The sequence below is a fragment of the Anas platyrhynchos genome, chromosome 3 (genome assembly GCF_047663525.1).
Source record: "Anas platyrhynchos isolate ZD024472 breed Pekin duck chromosome 3, IASCAAS_PekinDuck_T2T, whole genome shotgun sequence".
Lineage (NCBI taxonomy): Eukaryota > Metazoa > Chordata > Aves > Anseriformes > Anatidae > Anas > Anas platyrhynchos.
In genome coordinates this window covers 7,270,803-7,289,681 of record NC_092589.1, presented here as the reverse complement: position 1 = coordinate 7,289,681, position 18,879 = coordinate 7,270,803, and the positions used below count along the sequence as shown (strand labels likewise).

At 45.0% G+C, this 18,879-nt stretch overlaps 1 protein-coding gene and 1 long non-coding RNA gene across 14 annotated transcripts in view; one reads left to right on the top strand and one right to left on the bottom strand.

Annotated features, from left to right (window-relative positions):
• Nucleotides 1-18,879, top strand: part of LOC110352193 (uncharacterized) — a 362,843-nt gene that overhangs the window by 332,626 nt on the left and 11,338 nt on the right. For 9 of the 13 annotated variants that reach the window (XR_011807951.1, XR_011807953.1, XR_011807949.1 and 6 more), the window contains 4 exons: nucleotides 1,543-8,496; nucleotides 9,310-9,450; nucleotides 16,295-16,518; nucleotides 17,545-18,289. This is a non-coding gene — a long non-coding RNA (uncharacterized lncRNA). Of the gene's footprint in view, nucleotides 1-1,542; nucleotides 8,497-9,309; nucleotides 9,451-16,294; nucleotides 16,519-17,544; nucleotides 18,290-18,879 lie in introns of those variants that run through there. The other 4 variants (XR_011807946.1, XR_011807945.1, XR_011807947.1 and 1 more) reach the window with 4 other exon arrangements.
• The window catches only part of BMP2 (bone morphogenetic protein 2), a 171,866-nt gene continuing 162,430 nt past the window's right edge, over nucleotides 9,444-18,879 (bottom strand). Inside the window, exon 5 of the transcript XR_011807940.1 lies at nucleotides 9,444-10,978. The gene's annotated coding sequence lies outside the window, so the exon portion shown is untranslated. The remainder of the gene's footprint in view (nucleotides 10,979-18,879) is intronic.

The window sequence follows — 18,879 nt, the reverse complement described above, 5'->3', positions numbered from 1 at the left end:
AATCGGTGTGAAGGGGCTGATCTAGCAAGCCTTGCATGAGAATTTTTCTTTCCCATACGTGCTCTCAGGAGGTGTTAATGCTGTGCTGAGGAGCTCTGCTCATGGACTAGGACTATGGTGTGAAATGTGATACTGTCACGTCGTGGAGAAAATGCTGTCACCCCCATCGTCAGGATGGATATGTCTGCTATAGGCAAACTCATGATTGTTAGGGCTTCCAGACAGCTAGCGGGGGGCAGCAGCAGCTCCCTGGGACGCCTCAGCCCCAGCAGCCTGGCCCAGCACACAATGAGCCTCATGCTCGTGACAATATCTGAACTTTTCTAAGTTAAAGCCAGCAGAAGTGGCTTTCCATTCAGACCTTCAGTTTCCATGTTGACGTGCCATTATGCCATGAGGCAGCCCAGGAAGAATACTTGGGCGTGCTAGGCAGTGGGGTGTAGTTCATGTGGCTCATGCACTGTTACTGCAGTGGAGATGTCACGAGTCAGTGTCTGCAGCTACCAAGGGCCAAACTGAAAGCTCCTCATTAGTCAGAAGCAAAACGGGGTGAAATGGGCTTTGCCCACGTTAATAAACTTTGTGTTTTAAACCACCACTTCCCGTCCAGTCAGCAAAACCCAACCCCTGCTGTTAGAAATTACTGCTCTGATTCTGGGTGGGTTCACAGTCCTGCTCCCTCTCACAGGCCGGGCTGGCACCTTTCACCTCTGGAGAAGGTTTGGACAACAGGCATCCAGCTGAAACCCCATGTCCCAGCTAGAAGCAAAACACGCCTTTAAATCAGCTATGGGGCACATTTCCCAAATGCTCTGCTATCTCCGGTCCCCTCTACTTTGTCTGTGAAACTATTACTTTGCATAATAGAAGGGAGAGACGCTCTGACCATCTGGTAGGCAACGCCATGTATAATTTAGGTTGCTTCACTCACTCTCCCATCAACAACAGGAAAGTAGATTCCTTCTGGTTTCCCTTGATCTCTTAGCCCTTTGCTACAAATGCAAGGTCCCAAGCAGCTGCGGGGGAGTAAACTGCATCCTGCACTGGGCCACGGCGTTTTGAGGGATGCCTCTGCTTGTGGGTGGGACCCCATCACAGCCAGGTTGTTTCCTGATTCTGCGTGAGCAAAGGGATCATGAACTCAGTAAATCCCCGCCAGGAAAGGACAGCTGGTATCAATGGATCTGCAAATTCCCCTTTCCCCTCCCAGGGGTTCTCCAGGATGGGGATAGCATCTTCAGGGCTCTGGGGAAACACTGCCATCCCCAAGGAGCCCCTCACCGCAGGGACCGAGCCACCTGCTTGTCCCATTGGCGGTCTTCTCAGGCAGAGCAGCTGCCAGGAAACCTGCAGCAGGGAAACCACCATTCGCTGCTATTCCTCTATGTCAATTATTTGGGCCTATCCGGGCCTGCGCACTTGTTTTTCCACTCCTGGTGAGCACGGTGAGGTGGTTAAGGCCCTGATGCTGAAGTTTATGGCTTAAATCAGTGGGATTATTCATGAGGTCAGAGATAACCGTGTGCTTTTATACCTGGCTAGAACGGCGTCTCAAGCTGACGGCTGGGAGTCAAAAGCTCTGAGTCATCGGGTCCCTCCTCGCCTTCCTGTGTGACCAGTCTGCCCGTGTCTGCTTCCTTGCCTGCCGCAGAAGGAGGATGGCAGTCGCTTTTATCTGATGGTTACTTTCAAATGGCCCTAGAGGCCTCTTCTGGTCTGATGAAAATTCAGTAGAAGCTGGACTAGCGTGGAAAAGACAGCAGGACATTTAACTAATGAACGCGCTGGAGCTCAGGAAAGCAATTACATCTTTTCTTCCTCCTCCCCACATTCCCACACGGGTTACTCAGAGATTGCTGCAGAATTTTCTCTGAGCAAAGAGAAGTGGAAGGCCATGAAAAAGCTGAGATGGGTCCCTCGGAGCTGAAGGAAACCTCATGTGGGATGGTGGTTTGGGTGCCCCGTACGGCAGATTGCTACGCTAGCAGATTCCCAGCAGTAGTTACACCTTAAAAGAGGCCCCGCTCAATTAAAACCCGTGACCTTGATTCTGCAAACCTCTTCTTTACATACATAGCTCGTAAAACAAAAAGATGCAGAAAAACAAGAGAGGGAGAAAGAGGCAAAAAAGAGGGCCACTCGCATATATTTTATGTCCCACTACACAACAGTTCCCCAGGGAAGTGTGCGAGAGGACTTCTGCATTTGGCTTGCACACCTCTGCTTGGGTAGTGCGAAAACCTGCGTGCAGTGCTGTGTACAGCTGCCGTAGCCATAATATGCAGGGCTGAAACCCTGGAGAGGAGCTGTGGGCGTCCTCCCAGCTGCCCCATGCTTTTGCAGACATTTGTAAATACAATTGCTCTCACTTTCCATTGATAGAAATCAAAAGGCAATTAAGAATCAAGCTCTTTAAATTGATAAGTCTCTTGAATTTGAAACATTTTTCATTCTTTGGCTGGTATCGCTGCCTAGATTAGATTATTTTTTTAAAGGCAAGATTAAAATAAACAGTATTTGTGGTTTAATTATTTGAATGACTAAGAAGCTCCAGCTTTATTTTAACTTCACAGAGGACTGGGAGATGTTTTTAATGATATGTTTGACTCGCATAGAATCTTTCATCCAGGGATCTCAAACTGCTTTTCAAATAATTAATTAATCCTTGTACCTTTCCATGAGACAGTTTTATCTCTGACATTACTGATGGGTAAACAAAGGCACAAAGACGTCAAGGCACAAACTGCTTTCCAAATATTAATTAATTAATCCTCACACCACTCTGTGAGACTGTTACTGTCTTTGGTGTTACCAATGGGTAAACTAAGGCACAAATATGCAAGCAACTCGCCTGAGGCCGTGCAGGTGAGTCAGTAGCAGAGCTGAGAATAGCATATGACCGGTCGAAGCCTTGGCTAATTGTTTCTAGCAAGTGCTACGCCGTGCTTCTGACAACAGACCCTGCAAGCCCCTGCGTGAAGCACAGCTGAAACCAACTGCGTTTCTGAAAATATCCCTCCTTTCTGTCTCCTCCCACTGGAGGCTGCCTTTGCCCACGGTTGCCTGCAGCTCCTTTTCAGCTCGTAATGACCAGTGGAAGCCCACGTTGCTGTGATGACAAGCGGTTGTTGGGAAGTACCTGGGGAGTTTTGAGCTCCTCCAGTGATGGGGGCTGTGCAAACGCTTTGCCCTGTGGCTGGGGGCCCCAGGAGAGCAGCACGCAGGTTTGCTGGTGTTTGCCCCTGTACCGGCCCCGTGTGGCACCCTGGGGCCAGGGATGCCCCAGGCTCGGCCACGGCCCCTCAGCAGCCAAGAACACCTTGCGTCCTGGCACGGGCTGTCAGCTCGGGCTTCAGCAGGTATTTAGCCCACGGAGCAAGAGCTCTGTGTCCTCTCCATGAGGAAGAGGAAAAGCACTCTCTGCCCTCAGGAAAGGGCTCTCCTTCCCATCCAGCCGCAGCAATTTTCCATGCAGGCACCTGAACCCTCACCATGCTCGCATCCCAGCTGAGCTATTTCAAACATGGGCTTGGCCTCATCAAATGCCGTCTCATTTCCACATGAAAGCGCTGGAGGAATACGAAGCCAGCTCATCTGTATTGATAAGAATTTGGCATTACTTTCCCCCAGTTATCTAAGCTTTCTGTGTACATTAATCACAATGCACAAACCAGGAGCTGGGGGGATGCATCTTCCCAGCTGGCTTTCCCTGGGCTCGGGCAGTAATCCGCCTCTGTTTCTTTTTGCGTGTGTTTTTGTTGTTGTTGTTTTTTTCTAAACTTCCTTTTTCCAGTTCCACTCCGCTGGAGCCTGATTGCTCCCTCCCCTCTGCAATTTGGATGCCTCATTCTTCTTGCTCCAGCTCTGATGCAAGCGCTGCGCTGCCGTGCTTGCCAAACCTGGCATGAGTACCCACTGCTAGTCTAGACACCAGTCTAACTGTAGCGCTAATGCTAGGGTTTAACAGACTGATCTCGGCATTTGTCATAGCTCTGCCCACGGTCATCGCTTTGATCTTTATCCTTGAAAACCACAGCCATTGACAAAGGTAAAATGAATTTCTGTCTTTGAAAGACTTTGATGGCATTCCCGTGTTTTGTTTCTTTTTTTTTTTTTCTTTTTTTTTCTTCTCTTATTTGCTCTTCCAGCTGAACTTCATCATAACACTTTTGATTACAGCTGCAACTCCAGGACTGGCTACAGTTGTTCTTTCTTTCTTTCTTTCTGCTGTACAGCCATTTAAAAATCTAAGGGGGAAATCCTGGGACACTTCTGAGACAAACTGCCAGTGAGTGTAATGTAAACTTTAATGGGAGTCAGCGACTGAGGGCCCTCAGGATTTGTCATCTTGAATAGGGCCAAGTGCCAAAAGCAGGAGAGAAGGAGAACTATTTGATATTAGATTTCTAGTTCGAAATCTGCACTCTGCCAAGTACTATTATTTGCCTCCATGTAGTACCTAGAGGTTGAGCTGAGACAAGGGCCTTCTATTAGACGTTGTATAGACACGTTGTAAGAGATTGCCTCTGCCTGGAGGTGTTTATAATTTAAATAAACATGATGAGCAAATCGAGTGTTACTAGCTCCATCTTCTAGATGGGGAAGTGAAGGAAAGGAGCGTACATACCTCGTCCAAGGTCACACAGGGGACCTGAATTCATTGGAGAGCTCCAGGTATGACAGCTGGTGATAATGTCCCCTTTGCCAATGAGCCCTTTGGCTCCAGAAGCAATGGCTGGGCTCTCACCATGCAGCTAGAGGTGCCTCTCGTTCGTAAGGATTTATGACACTTTTCCCTGCTTGGAGTTGCAGGATTTGGCTCACTGCGGGGGAATGCTACACAAACTTCCCAGCAGCTCAGCCACCACTAGAGAAAAAGCTGCTTCTGAGCCAATTTTTTATTTTTTTTTGTAATGCTGTAAAAGCCAATTGTGAGATGCCTCATCCCTTTGAATTTACTGTAGGAAACAAGCTACGTGAGGAACCTTCAGCAAGGTACTTCCACCAACCTTCATGTAGGAGCAGTGATGAACTTCAGTGAAGCCAGACGAGGTGGTCCTTCCATGGGGCCTGAGATAAGAGCAGGAGTTCACAGAGCTTGGGTTTAATATCATGCACAATGTAAAAGTAAATAAATTCAATAGGGAAGGCTTTGATTACAGGATATACACAGCGCATTATTTGCACATCTGTAAAAATCTTCCAAGGGCTGTGAGTGAAATCCAGGTTTGTTGAAGTCAATGGGATTTTTGCCACAGACAGCTGTGGGGCCAAGTTCCCCCTAAACACTTGCACATCCTTTCCCTGTTTTCTAGCACACAGGTGATGCCAATGGGACTCAGCAGCTGCTGGAGAGGAGGGCAGTGAATTATAGCAGCACGGGGAGGAGAACTCCAGAGGAGTGAGTGATGCTAGCAACTATGAAAGTCCTGACAGTGGTATCACACAGCCCATCCAGAACAGCCTTCAGGGTAGCCAGTCCATAGCTAGGAGAAGTTGTTTATCAAAAATGGGTTTTGTTCAACACACAGATAAATCTGCCTTCAAAACTGGAGCTGGAAGTTTTCCTGTTCTCATATACATGTATAAATATCACATAAACACATACACATAGCTGGCAAATAAAAATGTTGTATGTAGGTATAGTGTGTACGTTTTAGATAGCAAAATGCATATATTTTATGCATATAGTCATGTAGCTATATATTCCCAACATCCATAAAAACGTATTTTCCTGTTTTTTCCAGCCACTTCACCAACTGATTCACAGATGCCAAATGTTGACACAATATGTTAAAGAGCAATGTTGACAGTTTTCCATGGACAGTTTTCTGTAGTCTCGGAGAAGCTCTACTCTACATTTCTTCTGAGATTCAAAGGAATTTGATTAACATTTTGCTGTTGCCCATTTCTGACTATCCTGATTTCAGCTGGGACTGGAGGAGCACTTGATGAGTATGTCTCTTTTGTTATTTACAGCCTTGTCAAAACGATGAAGTAGCAGGAATCTCCTCAGAGAGCAATGTATCACAGCATTTTTCAAGATGATTTCCAAATCAAAGATGACTTCCAAGGAGCAGCAAGGGTGTAATCCTGGAGCCAATCAAGCCAATGGCAAAAATCCCACTTTTTGCATGATATTCTTAATGAAGCCTCTGAAATTTTGGAGTTTCATATATTATGGCTAAAAGATCCTGTCCAAACTCAGCATCTGTGAGCCTTACAGAGGCATGACCCCAAAAAGAAGTGATGAAAAATGTCCATTTTAAAAACAAATATCCCTGTTTATAATGAGACCAGGGGGAAAATGGAGAATTCAGTACTTAATACTGACACCTGCCACTTGCAAAATCTCTGCACTGCTAGAAACAAATATTAGTGAGAGTTTGGAAACTTTCAGTCACTCATTTTTTCCTCCTTCACTTCCATTTTGGTATGCCTTCACTTCCATCTGGTACGCCTGCCCAATAACATCATGGACATTGCTGAAATGTCATGATGAACTTTGTTCGTGTACTAGTTCCAGGTGAGATGGCCTTGGGAGTAGCTATAATTCTTAACAAAACAAAAGAAGTATTTGCCAATGTTTCTGGATATAGTTGTTATTTCCCAGGCACAGAGACTCGTCAGAGCACCCATAAATATCACTGTCATTGAAATCTGATTTCCAAGTTCTTTCCTGCAAATGCCCACCGGCTGTGAAAACCCAGCCGAGTTTTGGCTGCTGGGTTATAAACTCCTTCTGGGCTGTGCTTGGTGTCTGGCACAGCAGCCAGGGGTCTCTGCCAGTGCAATGGGGTGCTACAAGCGTCATAAATGGCCAGGTTGATTTTTGCTCTTCCTTGAGCAACTGAAAGAAACTGGGCTAGATAGAGTCCTGGTCCCAACAAATACAGAAGTTCTGACATTGTCATATAAGGAAAATCCAGTTTCTTAGAGAAAACCTCAGACAAAATAGCCATCCCAAGATATTTGTTGATTTATGCTATATAGATGCAAACAAAACCAATGTACCTTACAATAAATGGGTTACTGAGCGTTACCAGAACATTTCCATATCTGATTTCTAGCTGGTAGGCTTGGTGTTTTTTTTCTGTTGGTGCACATCGGTGAATGAGAACTTATTTTCCAATTGAATGAAAAATTTTGCCTCCAACAATATTCAGAAACCATTGAAAGGTTTAGAGCTCTCAATAGGAAAAAGCTAAGAACAGCAGTTCAATTATTTTCTGAGAGATTTCTTCAGTATTGCACTCCCCCATCACCTCAAAGCTACAGAGAAGTAACATATTAACCGAAATAACAAAATTAATCCATGTCATCAGCAGTTTTCATGGGGGAGAGGAGTAGTCCCTGGTTATTTTCCCCGTTTACTACTTACACTTAAATCTGGTTTTAATCCAGCTCTGACCTCCGTCAGTGGCTGCTCTGCAGCATCCCGAAGCCACACGGGGCTGGACTCGGAGCTGAACTCAGACTCCAAGCAGGCCATTGCAACTCAACGCCGTGTATTAATGACAGTAATAGCAATATCCTTAGAGCCTACTGGAACCTACTGAAAGCCAAAATTAGCTCAGCTGAGCTGGAAAGGCCTCCACCGATCCTCTTAGCAAGGTATGTGAACACAGGGAGCAGGACGCGGTGCGGGCAGATGCCAGCTGGGCTGACACAGGAGAAAGCCCGCAGGGTGTGCAGAAGTGATCAAGGCTCAGCATGCTGGGGTAGAGGAAAGAAAGCACGGCTGAATGGCACCGTTTATGTCCCGAAGGAGAGCCCAAGTGCCAGCCAGCGCCAGGAGATAAGGAGAGCCCCACAGAAGGGCACAAAGGTAGCACTGATGAGCGGTGCTTGGCTCGGCTCCCACAGAGGTCGCAGCTGGATCCCCTATTAGCTTTCCTCAACACAGCGTTATTGAGATTATGCTGAGCTACTTGGTGGTAATGCCCCCCTCCCACAGACCTTTCACGAGAAAACAGAAGTATTTGATATTCCAGGCATAAGCAAAGACAATCGAAGGCACTGCTGTCTACTATAAGCTGGAGAATTTGGCTACAAGTATACAGAGTCCAGCAAAGCACGTGGCAGGGTTACTCTGTGAGTAAACTGATGCACGAGCCTGCAGGATCTGCCTAAGCAGAAGCAGGACTGAAACCTGGGTCTGTGGTGGTGTGTCCTGGGCTCTGCTGTGAGAGCCTCCACTGGAAATAGTGGATAGCTCCACTGGTATAAATGTGTCCACTCTGAAACTTAAAACATTGCCTATATTACGACAAGGGGAAATTCTTAGTTATTACCATTTCTCATCATCCTCGTGGAGCTGAAGTCCCACACAGCAGCCTGGTTCATCACACAAGGAAGCCTCTAGCGTGGCATTGTTGTCCTTCTTGTTCAGCTCTGTTTATTTTCCAGTTCCCATCCAATCGGCTCCAATGAATCAAGGTGGGAGGAGGTAAAGCAATTGGAATGGTCAATTTTTAAGGCTGCGCTGAGCATAAGGTAAGAAAATATCATAAATTTTATTTCATGCCTTCTTGCCAATTGTTAGAAATGTGCAGTCCATATGAATTCATATAACAAGGAGGGAATGTTGGGAAAACCAATAAAGATTTTGTGGTCTTAACTATAATGAATGTAGTTTGATATAGAGTCTGTTTTTCACTGCATGGCAAAATGAATCATAAAATACTGGACCTTGAAACTCCTGCATTTTTTAACAATAGCCTGGGGACAGTTTACAGTGTAATGAATTGTAATTAACCCACCTTCAAAATCTTTTATGAGTATTTTGCCAATTAGCTTCGCATGCTTGCTAATGACTCATGGCCAGCGCATGTCTTTACAGAGCAGGCTTTTACAGCACACGCTAGCCTGTTAAGTCAGCAGAAGTATGCAGGACGGTGAGGTATACACAGGTAAGGCCCAGCCAGTCCTAGCAACGTGCATATTTCAACATTCAAAGAGCTTTTGCTGTTCTCTCAGACCCAAAATAACTGTAATAATGTATAGCAACGTCAAAAGGCTTTGGTTTCCAAAGGATTGCGAGGAATGCAAAGGGCTCAAGTCCTGACATCTGTTGTTACTTAGTACTAACATATATAATGCTGCTAATTGCTGAGCCATCTTTGTTTTCCTTACTTAGCACTAGGGTTAGAATTATTTTATTTTTGTGGTTCATGGCTTCCTGCCACTTGCAACACAAAGTCCACTCTAAAGAAAATAAAACAACTACCAGGCTGCCTACTAACAGTGTGGAGGGCTGAATTTGTTTCTTCCCCCTCTTTGGCTTTTTTTTTTTTTTTTTAATTCAAGGGGAATAAGTGGAGACGTGCCCCAGACAGGACGAGCAGAGCTGGGACCTGAGCAGCATCACAGCAAGCAGCCATGTGAGCCAGTATCCTGTCTGCTGGTGTAGCCAGGAGGAGATGCGGAAGGAGGAAACTCAAGGAGGAGGTACGGCGTGATCCTTCCCCAGCTGTACCCTTCTTGCTTCAGGCAATCCGTGGTTTATGGACTTCCCAAAGCAGAGGCTGCCTCCAGACCAGTGTGTTTTAATAGCCACCCATGGACCTATCCTCCTCAAATTTTTTTGATCCCTTTCTCAAGCCATTTATAACTTTTGGCCTCCGCAACATCCTGTGGCAACGAGTTCCACAATTTAATTATGCTTTGCATGAAAAAGTACTTCCTCGTGTTGGTTTAAACCTTCTTGCGTGAATGCTGTGTCAGGTCCCCTTACGAGAAGCAGTGGACAACCATTTCCTATTTGCCTTTCTCTATATGTCATTCACGATCTGACAGATCTTCACTGTACTGCCTGCTTCTATCACTCCTTTCCACCCTGAAGACTCCTCATCTAGTTAGTTTCTTGTCTTTATGGAAGCTGTTTCCTACCTCTCCTCATCCAGAATGCTTTCATTTCTGTGTTTTCTAGTTCAGTTCAACCCTTCTGGACTTAGATGACCAGAAAACACACTACCATTGCCGTACAGTTTCACTGAGGACTGCTATGATGACGTTTTCTGTTTTGTTCCTTCCTGGTTCTTTGCCAGTTAATTCTTAACATGATGGTTGCCTCTCCTGATGGACTTTACCTGATGTTTACACAGGACTCCAAGCTCTCTTTGCTAAATGTTGAACTGAGGTCTCATCCACGTTGAAGTGCAGTTGGGGTGAGTTTTCTGCATGTGCTCTGCTTTTGTTGACACTGCACTACATCAGTCATTTTATTGCCCAGTCACTCAGGATCATGAACTCTTTCGGCAGTGCTTTGTGGCCAGATTTAGTTTTACAATGCTGAATAATTTGCATCGTCTGCAAAATTTCTCATCTCACTATTCATCCTTTTTACCAGGCTATTTATGAATACGTCTGAACACTGTCAAATTAGTATTGCAACGACCTCAGTTCTAAGTAATGCACAAAACCTTTCTCTTGTACAGAGAGATGTGGCAGATGTCCTAGCATGAAGCCCTGAGGGGACCCAGTTGTATCCTCCAACAATTGTGAACAGAGCTTCATACCCATCTTCCAGAAAGACATCTTTTAACCTGTTATTACTCTGGGAAATAACTTTATTTTCCCATCCTTTATCATGGAGCCTCGATGCAGATAGTTTTTAGGCATTTGTGTTTATTGGTATGACTCTCTTAACTCCTCCAAGCATGTTATCAATATTGAGTGGGTAAGCTGGAGAAATCTCTGATAAGGAGTCCCATCTGTTGTGTCAAGTATTTCATTCCATAGCCAGGGATACGTCATTTGTTGGCCTATTATTTTTAATAACTATCAGATCATCTTTCCTTGATGATCATAGTTTCACTGTAAACCATGCCAACCATCAAACAGAAGGACCTCAGATTAGAAAGACTTCCCTCTGCCCGCTCTCTTCTTCATGCTTCATGAATGGAGGAGGAGGAGGAGATGTCAGAGCCCAACAGTATTTTCCTTTGAGCAGTGATTCCCAGAGCTTTGGTGTAGGCTGGAAGCAGAAACACAAAGACTTTGGTTGAGCTGTTGGGTTCCTCCAACCCCATACCCAGGAAGGTGCCCAGCCTCAGCCCAGAATCATGCAAAACAGCTGATGTTGAGCAAAAACTGAACCAGCATCTTTGGCTAGTCAGGAGTTTGACACTGTACTTACTTAAGTTGGGACGATATAAGCTTAAAAATCATGCAAGAAAACCCGGGCTGATGCTTGCTCTGTAATCTGATCCATCAGCCAACGTTCAGCCTTGTATCCAGGCCCTCTCCTACCTTGAGCTATGTTGTGTTTGATTATCATTGTATGCTTTTCAATGTAGTAGTAATTCAAAAAACTCCACCTGAGACTTTCAGAAGTGATCATCACTGGCCTCAATGGGCTACTGAGAGCTTAAGGCAAATCTTCGTGTTTTGGAGAACTTTCATGCATGTCACACATTTATATCCTGGGCAGCTTTTTTACCACATAGAAGTCAAAGGATTTCCATTATCAATATTTCCTAAAAAATTAAAATGTCACCAAATGCTTAGTCCAGTAGATTAAATCCACAGAATAATTTGGAGTTAATTAACTGAATTAAAGATAATGCAAGTTATGTACCCTTGAGTACAAGTTGAGTACAGTGCTTGGTGACGCTTTTTTATTTCCACATCCAAAGACTTCTGGTTTTCAAATCTAGGGAATTATGTCCCTTCTAAATTCTGAATTTATTTTGTTTTCATTTATCTCAGCAAAGGTGACCGATCTGGTCGCACACATCTGAAATATTTTGCATCTTGGATCTCTGAAAAGCTGAACTCATCCTGATCTGCTTACACAGATCAGCTGAAAAGAGATTTTTTTTCTCTTTACTGTACCGCAGTATAGATCCATTTCTCCTGGAAGATCAGCTCTCACAGCAGTGTGAAACCAGTTAGCATCAGCGAGCCATTTCCTCGTTTCACAAAATAGTGCCACTTCTCTGTTGTCCCAGATCATTCTCACTCCCCCGTCAGCCAGCTGTCCAAGTGGTTTAGCAGGAAGGGCCAAACTTGTGAACTTAACCCAGACTTAACTTGTGCCTCATCCTCGAAAGCTGTGCATCTGCGAGGTGTCCCTGGAGGGCTGTGACTCAGCTCTCCCCAGCTCTGTTGTGGTGCCGGACCTGTCACACCAAGTCATCATGAGGTGCTGAGCGTTGCCCCACTGGGGTTGTTCTGCACACCGCTTTCCTCCTGGAAAACCTGTTTGCTGGCCATGCAGGTAACACAGTGCAGAAAATTGTATCACAACCATGGGAGCCTGGTACTTGGAGCAAACCAGGAAGAGGAGCCAACACCTACTGCATGAATTGTACAATTCCATGAATCTTAAGGGTTGAGCAGCATGTTTGGACCAAAACTTTTTTCCAAAGAAAAACTTCAACTTAAATATATTTCAAAATTCCACTGATCATGCCATACTGACCTGATCTGCAAATTTCAACCTTTTTTTTTCTTTTTTTTTTTTTTTCCTCTTGTTAATTCAGTGGGAGCTTTGCCTGTTCTGTGCAGGACTGGACCATCTGTAAATGTCCAAGTAATGGCAAAATATTCGTTCTGTCCTAAATAAGATCAATATGTCTACAAACTACAGGGATTTTCAATCCTGCTATTTCTACAAAGTATGGACTTTGCTTCACTGGGGGCCTAATCCTGAATCAGTTTACTTAGTGGGAACGGTGGCATTAAACTAAATGAGAGCACAATCAGACCATGCATTATTTCAGCCAAGCTAACATGCCACAAAAAAATGTGTAGAATCATTTATTAAAAAAAAAAAAGAGAGAGAGAGAGAGAGAGAAATTAAACATATGGTTAGATAATTACTGGGAATCACTGAACACCTACACAGGATAGTTGCAAGCATGGAAATACTCATACACATATTTGAAGTTATACCACAGATTCCTTGGGTGGGTTTCTTTGCCTTGCTGTTTTATGTCTGGACAAATAATTTGGATTGCGATTGCTCAGGTAATGTAATCTGAAATCATGTTGCCTGTGTAGCAAACAGAAGTGAAAAGAGAGAACATTTCATTTCTGTCTAACACGAAGCAAAGTTCACAGCTGCAGCATTTCATTCCAAGCAACACCATTGCCTGTAATGCAGCAAAGCACGGCGGAGGGGGCACTGAAATTATTTTTCTTCTGCCAGAGCTAAGGCATGACTTTTCTTTTGGGTGGGGGAACTTCTTATCAGCTCCAGAGCATAAAAGCGAGCAGTGTTGCCATGCTGTGATAGAAATTGCACATTGTGTAACTCCAACAAACTGCCTGCCATGCTTGGAGCCATTATCTTTGTGCACAGTGGCACAGAGGGAGTGTGAATGTGGTAGCGTGGGATGGGAGGTGTGGAGGTGCAAAGGGCTCTCAGACTGGCCAGGTAAATCTTCTCAGCAGCTCCATTCTGCTACTGTGTGTTTTCTTCATCAGTTGCAGGGCAGTGATCTGAGGACCAAACCAAGCAAGGTGCAACAAAGGTGGGCTAATGCCTATGTCCTACAGAAACTCTTGAGACAGATGAAACCTTGCCACTGAATAACGTCTATCTTCTTTATCTTCGCTAGCACTTAGCCTCTAAAATTTGGTGGAAATTTCAAAAGCTGGAAGTGGCCATTGCATCCTTGAGTAAAATGCTGTCCCTTTTACAACCAGCCAATTCATGCATTTGTCTGTGAATTCCCCAGTCCCCAACACAGGGCACATTTCTGCCCTTTTCCTCTCTCCTCAGAGCGACCTTCAGTCCCCGCCCGCTCCCCACATCAAGCACAGGTGGGTCAAAAATCAGTCCTGGTAGGAACACATTTTGGTGAGTGCACAGCTCATGTTTACACACAAGAAAGAGCTTTGCTGCACCAGGCACTTTGATGTCATCTACGCCTGAGCTCTCTAAAACATATCCTATCTGAGTAGCTCTGAGCTAACCTGGAAGTTTGAATGCAATGTGAACAAACACAGATAGCAATTTCTCCCCTCCGATTTCCCCAAAAGCATTTCATTTCTTTGTGGTTACCTGCATTATATTGGTCTAAGTATTCACTTTGTAGGCAGAAACATATATTTAATCCCTATTTTTTTCCTGATAAGTAGTTCCTCTGATGTTCTTTTCCAAACCTATAGACATCTGCTAAGAGCCCCCAGGCATGATTCCTCTTGGGCTATTGCTCCTTGAGCAAGAAAAGATTCACAGCGGTAGAGTATCTTCAGGTTCCCTAAACACCTAAAATTTAGTGTGGTTTCTCTCTCTCTCTCTCTCTTTTTTTTTTTTTTTAATAATAAATAAATAAAATTTTGTCACCTAAGAAAGCCCTGCAAATTTTAAACCTCCCTACATTAAAACAGAGCCATCTTCCTGTGAAGACAATACAAAAACCCTGCAGACAGGGTCAGTTGTTAGTTTTGCTTGAGTGCAGACCTCCATACCCCCGCCAGCCTCCCTGGCTTGCTGATAGAAATGCTTCTTTCTCATGAGCCAACCCGAAGCTTCAAATGAGAGACAATGAGAATTTGGCACATTCCCCTGCAAAGGATGATCCCAACACAACCCGGCTGCTGCTTGGCACGCGTCTCCGGCTTCAGTACAAGAGACTGCTGTGTCAGTAAGTTCAGGCCCATTTTCCCCCACCATGCCATATGAGCTTTTCTAGCAAGCTCCATCTTAAATGAGAAAATTGTTCGTGCTCGCTCTCACCAGTCGTTAGGAAACCTTTCTCTAATTTCTCTAATTTCTAAATCCATCCACAGCAGTTTGTATTACCGTTTTCGTACCAGAGCATCCCTTTGCCTGAAGAGTTCTTCAGCTTCCTTATTTTTTTTTTAACACATTTATAGACAGAAATCTCAGCCATTGATTTTCTCAGCTAATCCCTCATGGTGTCCTTACCCATAGCAGGCCCTCCTGTCCTTGCCAACCTTGGTAGCACACTTTGGCATTTGCTTCAGCTTCAGCTCATTTCTTGTTGCTTGGTGAGCACAGAGGGGCACCGCGTTGCGCCGTGTTGAAGCCAAGCTCTTGTGTGTACCCGCTGTGCTGCCACTGTCTCGTCTCTCCCTTTGGATTGCATTTCCCTTTTCATGGCTATGGCATAGTTGTGACTCAGAGTCACCCTGTGATTACAGGACACCAAAGTCTTCTTCCTCCCCGAGCAGCTCTAAGTGCACAGCTCATTACAGACTGTTTTCTCAGTAACAATACCCAGCTCTGGTGATTTGCATTAGCTACGGCTCTGGGCTTCCTCCTCTAGAAGAGCCAGGGCTTTGCCATTGACACCAAGTGAAGAACCAGCTCTCAGTACTCAATGTGTTGAGGGGAAAGAAAAAAGTAATGAAATAAAGACAGCCAGAGCTGCATCGCAACCTAATGTGTTATAGCACTACCAATCAACACAGGGACTTCTCCTGCCAGCTTGGAAACCAGATAGAAGTAGAGTGCTTCTATTTTAGCATTAAAATGGAAACAGGTGGGAAGGACGGATGGGATTTATCAAGCCAAAAAAAACCTTTTTTTTTTTTTTTTTTTTAATCTGAGTGGAATGGAAATGATAATCCTGCAGTGTTACTGTGGCGCTGCACTATTGGCCTTCCCCTTGCTCGGCCTTTGGCAGTAAGGATTCAGTTGCAGTGAGGCTGCAGCGTCGCAGTTTACTTCCTCACCCAATCCTAGGGCTGCCCCTCTGTGAGTTACTACACTGCCTGGCACAGCCAGAGGATGCGACTGAAGAGAAGAGTTGAGTTTTGCAATGATTTTTTATAGATGGCTAATTGAAAAAAATGAATAAAAATGAGCTGCTGGATATTTCATTGCTTAGAGGGTACAACATCTCTGGTTGGTCAGGTAAGTAATAAAATGGACTACCAGGTAATGCAGTTATCTTGATTATTATTGATATTATATTATCTTTATTGCCTTTTTAAAACTATTTGCAGTAAACGGCCCTGAGTCTGAAATTATTTTAAAGCACAAAAATATTTAGTGATCCAGCTACTGAAAGGTCTGTGATAGACTTTTGTGTCCGTGTGAAATGCCACTGAAACCAAATGGCTCGGGCTAACTGCGCGCACTCGGACCAGCAGACAGCCTGTAACACAAGCAGGATCCGTACCAGTGACGTGTCCTGTGTGCCCATCTCGCAGGGCACAAAGAAATGGTTGCTCCTTTCCTGAAGCTGCTTACAAGTAACTTCTTTATATTTTTAGTTGGAAGGAAAAACACTTTTCTGCTATGTTAAGGTTTGGAAGTGGAGTCCTTTTATGTTATTATTATAGTTACTTTTTTTTTACTTTTTTTTTACAGTTTTATGCTTCTTTGTACTTCTTGGTTTGAGACGGAACCAGAAGTCCAAACAACAAAGTGTTTGCAAAAGTCCTGATGGTCGGGAGATCACTGAACTCCTTCAGACCAAGAGAGATGAAAAGCTTACAAGAAAAGTTGCTCTCCAGAGGCTTTCAGCCCAGTGACGAGGAACCGAGGCAGGCTGAATACACTCAGGGCGATGAATGGAGGGAGGAAACATTCAGGTACCTTTCAAATACGCAACCAAACAATCTGAGGTTTCCCTGTCACATGCCTAGACGCATGTTTCGAAAGGGTATAAAATAAAAGAAAGAAAAATGCGCTGTCTGGGAATTCTTACCCTGTGACTGTTGCGCAGCCAAAAAGCTGGGTAATTCTCTTCAACTGAATAAACATCGGGGGGAGTCTGAGAGCAATTTGGCTCCAGAGCAAATATTGTTACCAAATTCTTTGCACCTGCAGTGGTCAGGGAGATGATAATACACCCTCTCCATGTCTTCCTATCCCACGCTTTGGAGCACAGCCACGCAGTGTCTCACGTCTGCTGCAGCGTACATGTTTGTGAGGGAAGGACTTCAGGCAAGCCCCTGCTGGTGGGGCTGCAGTACGATCCACAGCCCAGCCCCTAACACCCACTCTCGTCTCGGTCCCCAGCAAACCCAACACCCCGACACGACTCGAGAGCAGCAAGGCAGCTGCACTGCCCCTGCTGCGGCCGATTCTCAGCCGGTGCTGTGCCGGCTTTGCACCACGCTGCCCAGCTGGGGTTTGCCACGGCGTTACTTGCTAAGCAGGGTTAAAGATAATAATGAAGAGGTTAAGGGCTTTGGCTGCCATAGCTTCTGCTACCATTCTACCAGCCTAGGCACAGATACCAAGGAAAAACACACACTTACCTGGTGCAGTATGGCTTGCCGGAGGCTAGGTTGTGTTACAGCGGTGTGTGTCCTTGGTGCCCTGCCTGACACAGCAAGATGCATGCCACTAGTGAGGGAGCACCCCCAGCGCCGCTGTGACCTCAGCCTGCACCTAGCAGAGGCACACTGGGGATGGGGTGGGCAGCGCTGGCACCGCCAAGTCCATAGCAGCAGGAGAAGCCAGGAAATAGGGAAAAAGGCTCCATTCTGCTGGGCCAGCAAGGCTGGGGACACAAGAAGGTGAACTGACACCCCTTCCACTGCACAGGGAGACCAGGAAGGCATCTGGACCTCTACAAGGGGTGCCATTTGATTTTCTGGACTGTTTCTTAGGAAACAGAGGTGCCACAGGACCTCAGTGCCTTGTCTATAAAATGGAGAGCATTCCTGTGCCCATCTTGTCACACTGGTGTGTGGCTTAGTGTATCCATCCACCGAGGAGCAGCTGAGGGATTGAGCCACCAAATGCCACCAAGGCAGAGAAACACTCACACCATCATCGTGTGGGCTTTGCACAGCTGGGCTGAAGGTGAAATGAAGGAATTTGGTGTCAGACTCTCTACTCCAGTCACCAATAGCGTCCTTCAGCAGGGATTTGAGGACAAAGCAAATGGAAAGGATAAAGAAGAAATGAGATGGAGTTTCTCCTGTTCCTACCTTAGACACACTGCGGGATAATGGCTTACAGAGCAAGGGATCAGCTTTGTGTGAGTGCGTGAGCTGGAGTCCATCAGCACCGTGGCTGCTCAGGTAAGGGAGCTTCAAGACAAATCCGGAATAGAGGATACTTCTAATATTTGTAGCATTTTAAAATGTTCCCACTGTAAAACCACTTTTTCACTGGAAGACTCTTAGGCAGATATTTATAAAGAGTTCTTGTATCATATTTGGAGATTAAATTCAGTCCTAAGTCATAAGGTATTGGTTTTATGTTAGTCTTCCCATATATTCGACTGTATTTCCCTTAATACTTAGTAACTGCTGTGTTTTTTTCTTGTGGAGGGAACTTTTTAAGTTAGTTGCATTTATCAAAAGGACAGAAAAAAAGTGGGTACAGTCAATGTTCTAGTAAAATACTTTTGTCCTCAGAACACCATCGTTTGCCATGCAGCATAGCAGTGCCATAAAATTCAGCCACTTAGTCTCATACATAGTCTTGCAGTTTGCATGTAAAACAACTGCCTCTTGGCTATACCCCTGGCCCATAAAACCGCACATCAGCCACTGCTGTGGGTTTCCCAGGAAAAAAGTGCACGCACACATAGTTGAACAAAAAAAAAAAAAAGTGTACACACACATACTTGAACGAGGTAGTACTGAGTTAGCGTCGTTGACTCACTGTCCCCAAGCTCCATCCCACTAAAAAATGAGTGTTTTATATCCATGGGGAGTTTCATAGTAAGAGAAACTCGCTACGTGGTATACTTAATGCATTAAAAGACATTCTGTTTTGGAAGAACTACGCGTGCATGCAGATGCACAGACATATGCCTTTATCTTCTAGACCAAGGGTCTTGTGGTCATGCCTAGTCCATGTTTTTGATAAGTAAAATAAATCGGACTCCTTCATGTCTGCATCAATAAGCAGGTTTAAGAACAGGTGACAACAAAGCAGCTTGGACTCTCACTGGGAAATAAATGCTAGGTAAAGAGAAAGTTGCACCTCAA